The 13,201-nt window shown below is 41.9% G+C and overlaps 1 protein-coding gene across 3 annotated transcripts in view; it reads right to left on the bottom strand.

Annotated features, from left to right (window-relative positions):
* The window catches only part of USP31 (ubiquitin specific peptidase 31), a 215,662-nt gene that overhangs the window by 52,497 nt on the left and 149,964 nt on the right, over nucleotides 1–13,201 (bottom strand). For all 3 annotated transcript variants that reach the window (XR_013448820.1, XR_013448821.1, XR_013448822.1), the window contains exon 17: nucleotides 1,125–1,204. The gene's annotated coding sequence lies outside the window, so the exon portion shown is untranslated. The remainder of the gene's footprint in view (nucleotides 1–1,124; nucleotides 1,205–13,201) is intronic.

Below are 13,201 nucleotides of genomic sequence, written 5' to 3'. Positions count from 1 at the left end.
TGGGAGAAACACACATTAAAGAAAGGTTATTTAGCAGGCCGAAGAGGGAAAAACATCCAAAAGAATGAAACAGTACAAATTTAGACAATGTTTCAAAGAAATAAAAAATTAAGTAAAAAATTTCCTTAGGCCAATGGAAGAAAATGGCCTTAGACTGATACGCATAGCCAACTAGGTGAATGGTCTATAGATAAATTGCTACCAGTCAGAATGGATTAGGTTCTGCTGCAGTAACAACCCATCACAGTGGCTTAACACACAGAAGGTTATTTCTCACTCACCCTCCATTTCCAGCACACGTTGAGTGAGGCTACACTCCACGTCATCTTCATCCCAGGAACCAGGCTGATAGTACAGCCCCTACCCGGAATATTACCGAAATGTGGTAAACATTGTTCTAACATGAACAGGTTCTGCTTAGAAGTGAGACATGTCACTTCTGCTCACATGTGACTGACCGAAGCAAATCTCATTGTTTTGCTTGAGCTTAACTGGGCAGGGATGTGTAACTCTCCAACAGGGAGGGCAGCATATAATAACCTTCCACTTCAGGCAAATTGGATTTAGGCAAATGGTTAATACTCTACTTCCTTCATCCCCCCCTCCCCCAAAACATACCTTCTTCTAAGTCACAAATTCTAACGTGTAAAAAACCACCAGGAAACAAGTTTCAATGCAGTTTCTGGAATCCACCTCCAGAGAGGCTGATTTAGGAGATCTTGGGTGGTCCCTTAGGACCTACATGGCCACACCAGGTGACCTTGATGTCTGGTGGAATATGACCCATTTTGAGAAACATTGATTTAATCTCAGATAGAAACTGCTATCTTCTCCAAATGACCTTTCCTCATTCCTTGCTCAAGATGCATGCAACCAAATACCCTCAAAATATTAGTGACTTGAGCAACACGGAGATTTATTTATCTCTTGCAACAGTAAGAAGCCTTGAGAGGAGGAGTCCAGGATTGCTCTGGTAACTCCTTGGTTATCAGGGACCCAGCCTCCTGATGTTCCATTATCTTTAGTCACCTCATGGTCCAAGATGGCTGCTTGTGCTTAGCCATTACATCCATATTCCAGGCAGCCAGAGGAAGGACAGGAGGAAAGAAGCATGTGTCCCTTACCTTTTAAGGAGACTTTCCCAAAACGCTACACACTTCTTGCATCTCAGTAGTCACTCAGTTAATCACATGGCCATACGTATCTACAAGAGAAAATGGAAAATAGTCTTTTATTCCAAGTGGCAATGAGCTCCACTAAATGTAAGCATCTTGTTACTAAGGAGAAAGAATAGGCCTCTGGCAGTCTGCCACAGTTTCCCTTTCTGCAGCTTTCAGCAGTGTTGACATCCCTACCTTACACTACTCCCCTCACCGCCCCCCCACAATTAGCCTCTGGGGTGCTGCCCTTATCTGCTACATCAGCCAGCAGGCCAAGACTTCTGACTTTGAGGGGCTGGCCTCTCTCCTCCTCCACCTCAAATATAATAATTTCCAGCTTTCTGCTCTTCTTGCCCAGAGATGGTATGTGAGCCATGCCCAGCCAAAAGACATGTTTGGCTTTGCCCATAAAGGGCTGCTCTCACTGTTTTTGAATTAATTCATTTGCAACATTTACATCAAACTAAAAAGCTTCTACACAACAAAAGAAACAATCAACAGAATAAAGAGGCAAACTACACAATGGAAAAAATATTTGCAAACCATATATCAGATAAGGGGTTAATATACAAAATATATGTAAGGAACTCATACAACGTAATAGCAAAAAAAGAAAGAAAGAAAGAAAGAAAGAAAAAGGCAGAGGACCTGAATAGACATTTTCCCAAAGAAGACATACAAATGGCCAATAGGTACATGAAAAAAAGTGCTCAACATCATTGATCATCAGGGAAATGCAAGTCAAAACCATAGTGAGATATCACCTCACATCTGCTAGGATGGCTGGGATCAAAAAGACAAGAAGAGGGGTGCCCAGCTGGCTCAGTTGGTGGAGCATGCCACTCTTGATCTCAGGGTGGTAAGTTCAAGCCCCATGCTGGGTGTAGAGATTAAATAAATTAATTAAAAAAAAAAAGACAAGAGATAATAAATGCTGGCAAGGATATGAAGAAAGGGAACTCCAGAGTGTTTTTGGTGGGAATGTAAATTGATGAAGCCACTGTGGAAAACAGAATGGAAGTTCCTCAAAAAATTAAAAATAGAGCTACCATATGATCCAGCAACTCCATTTCTGGGTATGCATCCGAAGGAAATGAAATCACTATCTTGAAGAGGTATCTGCATCCCCACATTCCTTACAGCATTATTTACAATAGCCAAAACATGGAAACAACTTAAGTGTCAACAAATGAACAGAAAAAGAATCTCTCTCTCTCTCTCTCTCTCTCTCACACACACACAACAGAATATTATTCAGCCATAAAAAAGAAGGAAATCCTGCCATTTGTGACAACATGGATGTGGCCCGAGGGCATTATGTTAAGTGAAATAAGTCAGACAGAGAAAAACAAATACAGTATGATCTCAGTTATATGTGGAATCTAAAACAAAAGCCAAAGTCATAGAAACAGAGAGTAGAATGGTGGTTGCTAGGGGCTAGGGGTGGAAGAAATGGGGAGGTGTTGGTCAAAGGAACAAACTTCCAGTTAGATGAAAAAGCTCTGGGGAGCTAATATTCAGCAGTGTGACTATAGTTAACGATAGTGTGTTATATACTTGAAAGTTGCTGAGAGAGTAGATCTTAAATGTTCTCAGCACATACATAATTGTAATTCTGTGAGATAATAGATATGTTAACTAACCTTATTGTGGTAATTGTTTTGCAATATAGAGGTCTATGAAATCATCACATTGATACCTTAAACTTATACAGTGTCATATGTGAATTCTATCTCAATAAAACTGGGGGAAATAATAATTAAAAAATAATAGTCCATTTTTCACATACGAATCCAGATTAGTGGATGCTCTTAAAAACTTGCAAGATCAGGCCACACCGGGCCCACATTCCTTTATGGCCACAGCCAGCTCAGCTGAGCACAGCTGCCCCTGCAGATGAAGCAACAGCCCCACGGTGTCCCTCCACCTCCTAATGCCGACTGATGCTACTGAATCTGTGACCCTACAACTCCCTGTTTCCTCTCGGAAGGATCTTATTAGCTTAGTTCACACCCACATGCAAAGAACAACTTAAATCAGGAGCAGTCATGATCTCTCACCTACATTTCAATCCTGCACTTCTTTTTTTTAAAAGATTTTATTTATTTGAGAGAGAAAGAGCACATGAGAGGGGGGAGGGTCAGAGGGAGAAGCAGGCTCTCCGCTGAGCCGGGAGCCCGATGTGGGACTCGATCCTGGGACTCCAGGATCATGACCTGAGCCGAAGGCAGTCACTTAACCAACTGAGCCACCCAGGCGCCCCATCAATCCTGCACTTCTGACATCTATAAATCTTTCCTGCTTCCAAGACTATTTTTATGTGGTAAGTGATTCTGCTTGGTCCCAAACTGTGAACATCAGGCAAGTTAACTCTCCTATTTTCTTAAAAAGTTATTCTAAGACATAGTAACATTATGAGCCCCCTGGTTGGATGCACTGAGAAGAACACATCACTTCTGTGGTATTCTCACTAAAAATGCATAACCTCAATTTGATCATGAGAAAACGTCAGACAAAATCAAATCGAGAGACATCCTACAAAACAGCTGACCAGTGTTCATCAAAAATGTCAAGATTGTGAAAGACAAGAAACTAAAGAAACATAACTACTAAATGCAACGTGGGATCCTGGACCAGAAAAAGGGCACTGGGGGGGAATATTGGGGAAATTCGAGTAAGGTCTGTAGTTTACTTAGCAGAACCGTACCAGTGTTAATTTCTTGGTTTTGAAAACCAGACTATGGTTACATAAAACGTTAATATTAGGGGAAGCTGGATGAAGGGTACATAGGAACTCTACCATATTTTTCAACTTTTCTGTGAGTCTGAAAATTATTTCCAATGAAAAGTTAAAAATGAAGTTATTACAAAAATATTTATCTTGGGGCGCCTGCCTGGGTGGCTCAGACAGTTAAGCATCAGACTCTCAATTTTAGCTCAGGTCATGATCTCAGCTTAGCATGTAGTCTGCTTGAGGTTCTCTCTCTCTCCCTCTCCCTCTGCCCCTCCCCCCTCAAATAAATAAATACATCTTTAAAATATATATATATATTTATCTCATGGGATCATGGTAATGTCAAAAGAGATTACATACATAAAGAATACAGTGCTATATCTTCTCCCTCTGTCTACTCCTCCCCCCAGAGCCTAGCACAGTGGTCTGCCTTCTGCAAGTTCTCAGTATTTGACATACTGAATAAACTTGAGGGGAAAAAAAGGGGGGGGGAAAACTAACTTTGTATTAGTAACACCATTTCATTCTTAACAATAATCCTGTGAGGAAGGCATTATTATCCTCATTTTACAGATGAGGTCATTGAAGTACAAAAGGGTTTACAGCTTGCGCACTTGAACGCAGTTTATTTCTGAAATCACTCTTGCTCCCAGCACTTCCAGCCCAGGGGACCACCTGACTGTGCTCCCCAGCAACCCACCCCAGCCCCACCCTTACCAGCTTCCCGGTTTGTGCTTTCAGAAAAGAGAGCTGCTTCTGCTGGTCTCCTGCTCTAGCACTTGGATTTCATTAACAAGCACAATTGTAACTGAAATTTTATTCACCAGCCACAGCTTGGCAATTATTCAAGTTCTCCCAAGCTCGGAGCCTATGTTCACTTCCTTTTGGCGGACAGAGAGAAAAGAAAGCAAACCTCAGTCCACATTCCTAGGGCAATGTACCCTGCTTGTGCCGGTTTCCGTGTCTCCCTGTGTTCCCAGGACACTGTGCACTTAGTAATTTCTAAAGAAGGCTGTTAGATTCAGATGGTAATCACAGCCCCCTTCTGGCGCATTCCCTGGACTCTTGGCCTCATTAGAAATCCTCTCGCTGCCTGCTTCCAGCCTCTCGCTTGCAAGTAAATGCTGGCCTCCGCTCTCCTTCCTGCCAGAATCTCAAGGCACCTCATTTACTTTTTTCTCAATGTAACATTTATTGTCGCTTCCCTCCTGTTCTCTGATTATAGAAGGAATACATGTTTGTTGCAGAAAAATGTGAAAACACGGAAAATCACAAAGAGAATAAAACTCGAACCATAATGCCACCAGCCAGAAATAAGCACTGCTACTATATGGAGATGTAAGTGATCCTTGACTTTCTTAAATATGGCTTTTGTGAAAATTGCACATTATATATAAAAATCCCTAATCTAGAGATCCAAAATGCAAATAAAATAGGACCATCTGTTTTCACCACACTGCATAATTCCAGGGGGCACTCTTCATATTGGTCTATGGGAATGACACCCTCTGAAGTTGTGCAGTGCACAATCTATGCAGCTGTACTTGGCAGTCATGTTACAGGGCCTGGGAAGACAACACAAATCAAGTTGTAGGTAAACTAAAGGACCAGAGCAGCTCCTGAGAATTATTACAATGTAGGGATGTGGGACCAGTGGTGCCAGAACAATGTGATTTTTCAAAAGAGGCTAGAAATCTGGATTTTAAAATATCGTTACCATTTTTTAAATGCTGGCAACTAATTCAATTTTAAAAACCCACTGTACAAAACAAATAGGCCTAATCTAGACTGTGGGGTATCTGATGAAGCTTCTCCTCTCCCTTCTTTCTCCTACACCTGCCATCCTTGCTTTCTCCATGGAGTGGCCTCCAGAACTCTATTCTTAGGCAGGGAGCCTCACTCTAATTGTTCTATAATTGGGCCCCCCTCTAGGGGGGAGGGGCGGGGAGGCAGTCATCAAGGGCCCCACTTATCCCCTGCCACTAAGACAATGAGAGGAGACAGATTTGGCATTTCATCCCTCCTCTACAAATGGCTCATCAGCATATTCCTTCCAACCACGGAAGAACCTCTCTTTGAGGGCCACCTGGGTGGCTCAGTTGGTTAAGCGTCTGACTCTTGATTTTGGCTTAAGTCATAATCTCAGGGTTGTAAGATTGAGCCCTATGTCAGGCTCTGCACTGGACATGGAGCCTGCTTAAGATTCTCTCCCTCTCTCTCCCTCTGCCCCTCCCCTACCCCCCCAAACAACGACAACAACAACAAACAAAAAATTTTTTAAAAACTCTCTTTGAGGGGTATTTTAGTAAGTACAATGTACAGCAACATTTGAGCCACCCAGCAATGCTTTCATTGATGCCTCAGATGAGTGTTTAGGTAAAAGATTTAAGATTGGGGGCTCCCAGGAAGAGGAGGGAAGGGACAGCAGGTCCTGGCTAAGGGAAGATGCTTAACCGACTGAGCCACCCAGGCACCCCTCTTTAACATTGCTTTTAACAACCACATAGAGGGGTGTGGGTGGCTCAGTCAGTTAAGTGTTTGCCTTTGGCACTCCTTGCTCAGCAGGGAGCCTGCTTCTCCCTCTCCCACTCCCCCTGCTTGTGCTCTCTTTCTCTCTGTCAAATAAATTAATAAAATCTTAAAAAAAAAAAACCAAATAGAATTCCATTGCATGAATGTACCATAATTATATTTCCTGGTGGTGAGCATAAAGATTGTTTCCAATTTTTTGATACTGTAAATACATTGTCCAGAAAAGCTTACCCATAGCTGTGATTATTTTATTATAAATCTATTTATTTACATTATATCATTTTATGTTAAATTACCTGGTCAAAGAGTATGCCAATTTTGATGCACAAGTGACCGCACATAAATATTGTACCACATTTTCACATACTGTGTGTGAGTGCTTATTTCGCCACCCCCTCATCCACAGTAGATTCAGAACCAGATTATGGGGCAAGACACCTAAACACTCACCTGGGGCATCAGTGAAAGCACTGCCAGGAGCCTCAAATGGTACTGACCATCTTCATTACCAAAACTCTCAAAGAGAGGTTTTTATGTGGCTGGAAGAAATATGCTGAGCCATTTGTACAGGAGGGGTAAAGATGGTCATTAACCTGCTGTCTAAGGAAGGTGGGTCCAAATAACTATAGGGATATTATTTTGCATATTGGAGCGTGCAAGTTCAGGGCCAGAGCCAAACTGCTGGGGACAGACAGAGGCTGAAAACTGCTGTAAATTGTCTTCCTCAGACACTCTCCTTTTTAACTACTGAACAAATGTTTAATAGACATCACTTTTAATCATGTATTTTGTATTAACTGGAAGGATACCCATGGTAAACTGATAACTGATAAAAGCAAGCCGAAGAACAATTTCTTTTGTACTCCCCACTTTTTAAAAAATTGATTTATTATTTTTTTGAGAGAGAGAAAGAGAGAGTGCATGCAAGTGGGGGGAGGGGCAGAGGGAGAGTGGAGAGAATCTCCAGCAGACTTCCCACTGAGCACAGAGCCATGTGCAGGGCTCAATCTCACAACCCCAATGACCTGAGCAGAAATCAAGAGTTGGATGTTTAATCAACTGAGCCACCATATTCCCCACTTTTTAAAGAAAACTTACATAAGCACTCATATGTTTCCATCTCCTTATATAAGCAAAGGAAAATATGGAAGATAATACACAACACTTTTAACAGTGTCTATTAGGGATATTAGTCTGTAGAGGGGAAGAAAAGATTATTAATTTTACTTTAGATGCTTGAATTACATCAGTTGTTTTAATTGTGTCAACAAGCACATACAACTTGTGTAATTCAAATGTTCCATTTTTTAAATTAGATTTGAAGAGGCACCAAATAGTAGCAAGCCCAGAAGAGGCTACAACTCAGACTGTCTCTGGCTAGATAATATTATCTTTGAAAATCTTTGCTTAAAACTGGCAGTATTACATACTGATCTTATGAGAATCATAATAGGTATCTCTTTTTGCTCTTGACCATATGAGATTATGTCTAGTATTTTGCTTTTAAGTTAATGTGGAAGTTGTTTTAAGATAGAAATTCTTCACCATATTTAGGAACTACTCCTTTATTCCAAGTTTACCCAGAGTTGTTAAGAAAAATGCATATTAATGACTACCCATTGTGTAAACAAAATCTACAGAGTTGATCATCTGGCTTCCCTCTGTACTTACTAATATAATCAGATGTGTTGGTAACTTTCCTAATATTAAACCATCCTTGCATTACAAGACTAAGCTTGATTGGATCATGCTTTATTGCACTGTTAGTGCTGGAACCAGTTTGGTTAAAATTGATTTGATGATGCTTTATTTAGGGTTTTTACATCAGTATTCATAAGAAAGTTTGGTTGGTAATATTCCTTTCTTGTGATGTTTATAATCAGATTTTTGCTATCGGTTATGCTAGCTTCATGAAACAATTTGAGGAACTTTTCTTCTTTTTGTTTGTTCTACCTACTCAGGTAGTCTGAAAATGACTTATTCTTTGTATGTCTTTAAAAAACTCATTCATAGGGACACCTGTCTGGCTTAGTCAGTAAAGCATGCAATTCTTGATCTTGATCCAAGCCCCATATTGGGCATGGAGCCTACTTAAACAAAAAAATAAATAAAAATTTAAAAATAAATAAAAAGGGGTACCTGGGTGGCTCCGTCGGTTAAACGTCTGACTCTTGATTTTAGCTCACGTCATGATTTCAGGGTTGTGAGATCAAGCCCCAAGTCAGGCTCTGCGCTGGGTGTGGAACCTGCTAGGTGTGGAGAGATTCTCTCTCTCCCTTTCTCTGCCTCCCCTCACCCACTTTCATGCTCTCTCTCAAGTGAATAAATAAATAAATAATTCATCCATAAAATTATCTGAGCATGGAAACTTTCAGAGAAGTGGAGTTTTGTTTGTTTGTTTATAACTTTTACTATTTCTTTCAGGGTTACTGGTCCATCTACATTTTCCATTTCTTTCTTTAATCAATTTCATTCACTTGTATCTTCCTTGAAAAGAAGCTATTTCATCCAGATTTTTAAATTCATTTGTAATGTATTGTATATCCTTTGATAATTCTTATAAAAGATCCTCTAATTCCATACATCTGGTTCCTTTTCCATTCTCAATTTTGCTTATTTTCTTACATTTCCCAGAGGTCTCTCTATTTTACTGGCTGTTTCAAAGAACCAGGTCTTCCAGTTAGCTATCAATGTTTATTGGTCTTAGATTTTCTAGCTCAGTTTGGTTGTTCTTTTTTTTTTTTTTAAGTGCTCTGTCCTGATTTCCTTGTGTTTATTTTGTTGACCTTCTCTTCCTAATTCTTGAGGTCAATACTCATTTCATTTGTTTTCATTTTACTTGTTTAATGGCTAAAGCATTTAAGGCAATTATTTTTCCTGAATCCAGCTTTAGCTTATCCCATAAAACCAAAGATGTTACATTTCATTTCTACTTTTCTTTGAAAAGGTTTATATCCACAGCTGAGTTTTGTTTTTTTTTTTAAGATTTTATTTATTTTTTGACAGAGAGACAGCGAGAAAGGGAACACAAGCAGGGGGAGTGGGAGAGGGAGAAGCAGGTTTCCCGCCGAGCAAGGACCCCGATGTGGGGCTCGATCCCAGGACCCTGGGATCATGACCTGAGCCAAAGGCAGACTCTTAACGACTGAGCCACCCAGGCGCCCCCCAGCTGAGTTTTTAGGAGAGAGTTTTAATGGTTGTTGTTGTTGTTTTTTAAATAACTGATTCAGAGATTATTTTAAATTAAAAATAGGTTCATTTTACAAAACAAAAATAAGGGAAAATTCATCCAGAATTCTACCACTCAGATGGTTATATACATCGTTCCAACCACTGGTGCATATGGCTGCTTCTTCTCCCTTTAAAAAAATCATATTATCTATATATTATCTTAAAAGTCTCTTTCTTTCCTAGATATTGTATGTGTGGTTATTGGGACCTCTTGTTACTACTCTTAGGGGGTTGTGAACTCTTGGGGTCCTCCGCTAACTTACATGAACATGGAGATTGCTCAACAGGCAGATTTTAGGAGATTTTATTGGTGCCTTCTCTCCTTTAGGAGAGACAGGAAGACTTGTGACAAAGATTTCATACATGAAGATATTGCTTTGCCTCCATGTCCTTTAACCAGCACCCCATCATCAAGCTTGAAGACAAAGGGAACCAGAAAAGACTCCTCATATCCTCCTGTCTAGAACCCCTGACTCCTGCCCAGCATCCCCAAATTTACAGCCAGATCCATCCTTTGCCATCCGGGCAAATCACTTCACTTCTTCAGAGCTTTCCTTTCTCCGTCCATAAAATGTGGATGACAGGAGACCCTAGCTTATAAGGTAGTGATAAGTTTTAAATAAAAAAATGTATAGAAAGCACTTAACACATAGCCTGGCACATAACACTCGGTGATAGCTGTTGTTGTGACTAATCCCACTACTTTCTAAACAAGCAAAACGAATAAAGATCTCACTTCTCAACTGAGGCTCAGGGGATCTCAATGCCTGCTACTCATCTGCAGTTTTACAAAAGCAATTAAAGCTTGCCTGTGATCGTGAGTCTCTTCATCGTCCTTGAAGCCCGAGTTGCCCTATTGAGAGAGGAAGCCAGTGCCCTTGTGCCCGTTCCGGTGCTGTTTATTATGCCAGAGAGGCTGCTCAGACTCATTACTGCTGCGGAATACAGGCCCCCAGGGGCTGAAGTGAAGCTGGATAATTACCAACAGATCCCTAATAGGTATGGACTCAATGGAGACAAGTCAATCAGGATCGCGGCATTTATGTCTAAACCATTCCAATCCACGCCTGGGGGCACCGGAGACTGCTAATGAGGGCCAAGCTCCTGAGGCCAAGGGCCCTGACCATCAGCTCCACCCTTGAGAGCCCCATGCCTAAGAGAATCCTGACACCCACTCCTTCCCTAACACTCAGTGGCTCACCTCCAGGAGAACTAAGAGGCAAGCTGATTTGGCCTGATATCAGAATCTTCTCTGCCTTGATGGCCTGGCCCTGTCCTCTCCAGTAGAAGATCTAGTCCTCTCAGAAATTCCACCCTTAAGAGAGATCTCCTGAAGTAAGTCTCCCTCCCTGCTCTTCTCTCCATTAACCCCTACTCAGCTACACTTCTCCTCCTTCATTCTTATCACAGGGACCATCATTTAAAAAACTAGCAGTGACTTCATCTCCCTAGTTCTCACAGAGCCACAGTGTTGCCCTGAGGAAACATGGCTTTATCTCTAACATTTGCTGTCAGTACACATGCACACATGCAATTTAATTGAAAGCATGATGATTAGGGGCGCCTGGGTGGCTCAGCTGGTTAAACGTCGGACTCTTGATTTCAGCTCAGGTCATGATCTCAGGGTCATGGGATTGAGCCCCAAGTCAGGCTCTATGTTCAGCACGGAGTCTGCTTGAGATTCTCTCTCACTCTCCCTCTGCCCCTGCTCCTGCTCACGCTCTCTCAAATAAATAAATAAATAAATTCTTTAAAAAAAATAAAGCATGAGGATTAGAATTCCTGACAGACTGTCCCCCAAAGGTAAGAATTTCGGTCCACAAACTGAACTTTCTGGATGGTTCTACAGCTGATCTTTAGTGGTATCCTAAGCCCCATTTCTTTTTGGTGGTAGAAATATAATCTCAGCAATTCAAAAAGGCCCCATCCCAGCTTGTTCCCAGGATGGGTGGGACACCTACATTCTGGGGGCAGAAGAGCCAAGTGCCAAGGGTGAATCTGATCCTTCGTCACTGTCCACCACCCATACTGGTATCCTCCAAGCCACCCTGCTCCCCTCCTGCCTTGGCCATTGTTCACTGTCTATGCAGAGTGTTTGCTGAGATCTGCTCATTCCCATGGCAGAGTTACATTGGTCGTTTAGCTATTTCCAGATCCTTCTCCCCAAATAGCATACAATCACTGGCTTTTCTGTAATACCATTCCTCCCCAGAAGCACTAAAAGCCCCTGACTTAATGGACAAGGAAGGACAGAGAATCCTTGGTTAATATCTAAAATAATTATTCCCTCACAAGTGTCACACACACAAAAAAAAGGTGGGTAGTTAGGAGTAGGTCAAAGGTCCAAAAGGAAGACCCTCACCATTTGGGAAGTATCTGTAACACAACTACAATTGTGGACACAGCTGGTATTCCCAGAGGGACTGAGATAGGTTAGATCAGTACAAGAGAAGTTGTGGTAGATATTTCCATAGGAAGGGAGCTTTCTCTGGGTTCAGAGGCCATCAGGGGCTTTCATCGCTCCAAAATTCCACAGAAACATAAAAGGAGAGTAGGTAAGTGATTCCACAGAAGGATGTGTGCTTATGTATCATTCAGGTAAGAGTTGGGTCTACATGGTGGCTTCCCAACCCACCTCCTCATTTGCTTCTGGAACATATTGTTTTTCAAGACCCACTAACTAAGTGAGACCTTGAGCAAAAGTCAGAAGCAGCCAACACCTCTTGGACTCCTGCAAAAGTATTAGCTTGAGCCAGAAATTTGAAGGCAGTTCATACCACCAGACAGCTCCGCCATTCTTGGCCACTATATAAGATACAAAGAGCTTAGAACATCTGTCCTCTAGGGGTCCCTGGGTGGCAAAGTCAGTTAAGCCTCTGACTCTTGGTTTTGGCTCAGGTTGTGATCTTGGGGTTTTGAGATCAAGCCGGGCTTGAGATCAAGTTGGGCTCTGCACTCAGCACGGAGTCTGGTTGAGATTCTCTCCCTCTCCCTCTGCCCCTGCTGCTCATGCGTGCTCTCTCTCTCTCTCTCTAAAATAAATAAATAAATTTTTAAAAAAAAGATAATCTATCCTCTAGATATTTCCCATCCTCACTTTATCCCAAGGTTCTTCCCCACCAACTCTTCCAACGCCAAGCAAAAAAACAGCCCATGCTGCCTGACCACGTATCCCTAGAGCCTCATCACTGACATCCCTGATCTCCTGGACACTCCCCTACAGCTTGGGTAATGTCAGTGTCCATGAGGATGACCTGTCTAACAAAAAGCCCTCCAGTTCTTAAACCCCACAACTGTGATGTCTCCCGTATAACAACTTGAGCCATACCTGGAACTTCTCAGCATTTCCTAAAAGTGCCTCGTGTCATAAATGCTAAATTCTCCAGCTGCGATCTCTTCCCCTCTCCATCACTCCAATACCATTGATGCCTTCAGGGTCTTGTCCTCTTTTTCTCAGCCTGTGAACTGCCTGGCTTCACATCCTTCCCTAACCGGCCTGGACCCCACAATCCCTCATTTCAGCTAACTGCTTGCCACCCACACT

This window comes from Halichoerus grypus, chromosome 6 (genome assembly GCF_964656455.1).
Source record: "Halichoerus grypus chromosome 6, mHalGry1.hap1.1, whole genome shotgun sequence".
Lineage (NCBI taxonomy): Eukaryota > Metazoa > Chordata > Mammalia > Carnivora > Phocidae > Halichoerus > Halichoerus grypus.
The sequence above is the reverse complement of the archived record's forward strand: the minus strand, read 5'-3'. Positions and strand labels throughout refer to the sequence as shown.